The 3,509-nt window shown below is 45.0% G+C and overlaps 1 pseudogene; it reads right to left on the reverse strand.

Annotated features, from left to right (window-relative positions):
* Positions 1–2,268: 2,268 nt before the first annotated feature.
* On the reverse strand, positions 2,269–3,173 carry LOC126598818 (uncharacterized; annotated as a pseudogene).
* Between the last annotated feature and the right edge of the window lie 336 nt (positions 3,174–3,509).

The raw sequence follows: 3,509 nt of genomic DNA on the forward strand, positions 1-3,509 counted from the left end.
TTCCGGCATATTGTATTCTTTATCCTTGTCTTTGTAGGTAAGAACAAGGACAAAGGAAAGGACAGGGAAAAAGCATGAAATGAGATACTCTTGTTTTCTACCCTGGTGATACGAGATACTTTTGCTTTGGTGTCATTTGTTTGCAGAGGTACCCCAAGGAATAAGAAACACTGAGTGACTCGAGAGGCTTCGTTGGGAAAGCATTCTCGGAGATGAAGAAAGGTTTTGTATGTCTGCCTTGCTATGGAGGGTGAAGGTGGACAGTTATAAGAAGTTCTTCAATACCTGTAGAGGTACTATTCTTTCACTTGTGTCGGCAACTATTGAGTGATTGATCAGTATGGCTTCACGTGTTTTCTTCTTCATCAGAAATCTACGACAAATTGTCCGTAATTTCTGCCAAGCTGAGTGTGCATGTGACAAGTGTTGACGAGGCTGAAAAAGACTGGAGCCTCTTCGATATCTGGGATCGGCGCTTCGAAAAATTACCCGTGATTTCCGCAAAGCTGAGTTTGCGTGTGATGGGTGCTGACGCGTCTGGAAAAGACTGGCGCCTCTTCGATATCTGGGATCGGCGCTTCGACAAATTACCTATGATTTCCGCAAAGCTGAGTTTGCGTGTGACGGGTGCTGACGCGTCTGGAAAAGCAAGATGTCTCTTCGATTTCTGAGCTTGCCCCTTCGATTTTCTGAATTGGCCTCTTCGAATTCTGAGCTCGCCTCTTCGATATCTGAAATCTCGTCGAGTGCTGATTTTTATAGAGGCATGCAGTTCGTTTCAAAGCACACTTGAAATTTTTTGCTTGTAGAAACTCCCTTCTTGCACTTCTAAGATCTTGATTCGTCCGACCTCTTCTTTCTTCAACACCTTTGAAAATGTCTGGCCCCTCCGACCGTCGTCTTGACTTGAACTTTGGGGAAGAGGCTGTCCCGCCTTCTCCAGACAACATATGGCGCCCATCCTTCATATCCCCTACTGGTCCTCTTACTGTTGGGGATTCGGTGATGAAGAATGATATGACCACTGCGGTGGTGGCCCGGAACCTTGTCATTCCCAAAGATAACAGACTGCTTTCCAAACGGTCTGATGAGTTGGCTGTTAAGGATTCTCTGGCTCTCAGTGTGCAGTGTGCAGGTTCTGTGTCTAATATGGCCCAACGCCTATTTGCTCGAACCCGTCAAGTTGAATCATTGGCGGCTGAAGTGATGAGTCTCAAACAGGAGATTAGAGGGCTGAAGCATGAGAATAAACAGTTGCACAGGCTCGCACATAACTATGCTACAAACATGAAGAGGAAGATTGACCAGATGCAGGAATCTGATAGTCAGATTTTACTTAATCATCAGAGGTTTGTGGGTTTGTTCCAACAACATTTGCCTTCGTCTTCTGGGGCTGTACCGCGTAATGGAGCTCCAGATGATCAACCTCCGGCTCCTCTTCTTCCTGGAGTTTCGCCGAGTGATGAGGCGCCACCTGATCATCCTTGAAGATCCCCTCCTGTAAATTTGATTTGACTTTATTTATTTTTTTAATTTATTTATTTAATTTATTATTTTTTTTAGGTATGTATAATGCAAATTTATGTAAAATTTCCAGAAAAATAAATAAAATGAACTTTTATATCTCTTAATGCATTTGTTTTTTTTTTTTTTTTTTTGCACATGGTGTCAGATGCACCATCACTTTTTTACATTATTATTGTACCTTTTTTTTTTCTTTGCTTTCGGTGGTGCTGATCCACCATTCATTTTTATTTATTTATTTTTTTATATATTTCTTTCCTTTCTTTCTTTCACGTGGTGAGGCACCACTTTGCTCCACCATCCCATTTTTTTAATATATTTTTTTTGTATAAATTTTGATGATGGGATGGGGAATTTGCAAGGATGAAGCCGAGCTTCGGAGCACCACCACTGAGCACAACCGTTGCACTACGTGTCGTCGCGGAGGAAGGGATCACTAGATGCCGCTGCCACGTCGTCGACAACTTCAACTTCTCTGCAATCTTAATTTCGCCAAAGTTTACCGTGCCCGCAAAGTCCTCACTGGCCAGAACGTCGTCGTGAAAGTTATCAATAAGAAGAAGGTCACTGGCACCAAACTCATGCCTAACATCAACAAACTCTACGAGGTCCTTGCCTCTAAGGCACAACGACTGCACAAGCATTGCACAGTCACTGCACACCCGTGGCACTATCTGCCGTCGCGGAGGAAGATGAGAGCAGACGGGTGAAGACGAGAGCAGATTTACCATTTCCTCTGAAGCTTTACAATTCTACCTGATCCCAGCACCTTGAACCTTGATCCTGAACCATTTCCCCTGAAGGCTTTGCGAAACTCCGACTGAGAGAAGACGAAAGCAGGCTGAGGTGAGAGGAGGGGCTAGGTGGCGTGCATGGCTGGTGGTGGATATGAGCCGGCCTTCTGTGAGGAGACTCTGAAGATGGGGATGTGCTGTTCATCCGGAATACATGGCGATAATGAAAGTTATGATTTTGAAAGCTCATCGCCCTCAACCCCTTCCATCTCAAGATTCGCCTCTGAGCCCAACCTAGCAGCAACATGCCTAGTCAATGAACCGGAGTCATTTATTACATCAACTTAAGATGATACAGACGGGCAAACCACCACTCATTGCATACAATTTCGTCTCTTTAATTATTCCTCTGCATTTAAGATATGCTTCAACACTTGAACTAGATTCTGTTTCTTCTGATTCAAAACCTGCAGCTTCTCCTCAACTTCTCTCTTCCTTTTTTTTTTTTTTTTTTTTTTTTTGCTTATCACTTAACTCCTCATCTTTGTTGCATCTCTCAGATTTAGGGTGTTCCATTTCATCCAATTTCTCAACCTTCACAGGTAGTGAACCAGCATCAACATCTGCAACATCCAACCCTTTCTCGATCAAATCGAGCTTAAGAGCAGGCGGCGAATCGGACTCACCACCAGATTTCACCGCAAAACCAGCACTGTCCGATTGCTTCCCATCCTTCTTCTCCTCGGATGGCCCAGCTTCACAATCAGTAGCAACATTCTCCGGCGCTTCGAATTTAATCGTGGGGTTAGACAGATTTCCCGCCTTTGGAGCTTCGCTGAGCTGGCCCAGGACAAAATCAAGCTTAGGGTTAGAAGAGACGGCGGCGAGGAGTTGAGCGGTGGAAATTGGAACCATAAACAACAATCATTGACAAAGTTTGACATTGATGTTTTGGTTACAACCTTTAACTCTGGTTTGGTTACATTGATCACCTCACGAACCCTGTTTCACCGTGCCAGCAACCACCTGGACCCACTATCTCAACCGCGTCTTCACCGTCTGCGGCGTATCTCCTGGTCCGATAATGGTATGGAGCTGCCGATGGGGGAGGTCAGGCGGCAGGAGTTGGCGAGAGGTTGGAGTGTTAGAAATTTCGGTAGTTCTGTCAGACCTGCGTCTTGTCCATGTACTCCTGCGACGGCATGGCTGCTACTTCTTCAATGGAGGGGAGGAAGACGATGAAGACGGAGA

Source organism: Malus sylvestris, chromosome 14 (genome assembly GCF_916048215.2).
Source record: "Malus sylvestris chromosome 14, drMalSylv7.2, whole genome shotgun sequence".
Classification (NCBI taxonomy): Eukaryota; Viridiplantae; Streptophyta; class Magnoliopsida; order Rosales; family Rosaceae; genus Malus; species Malus sylvestris.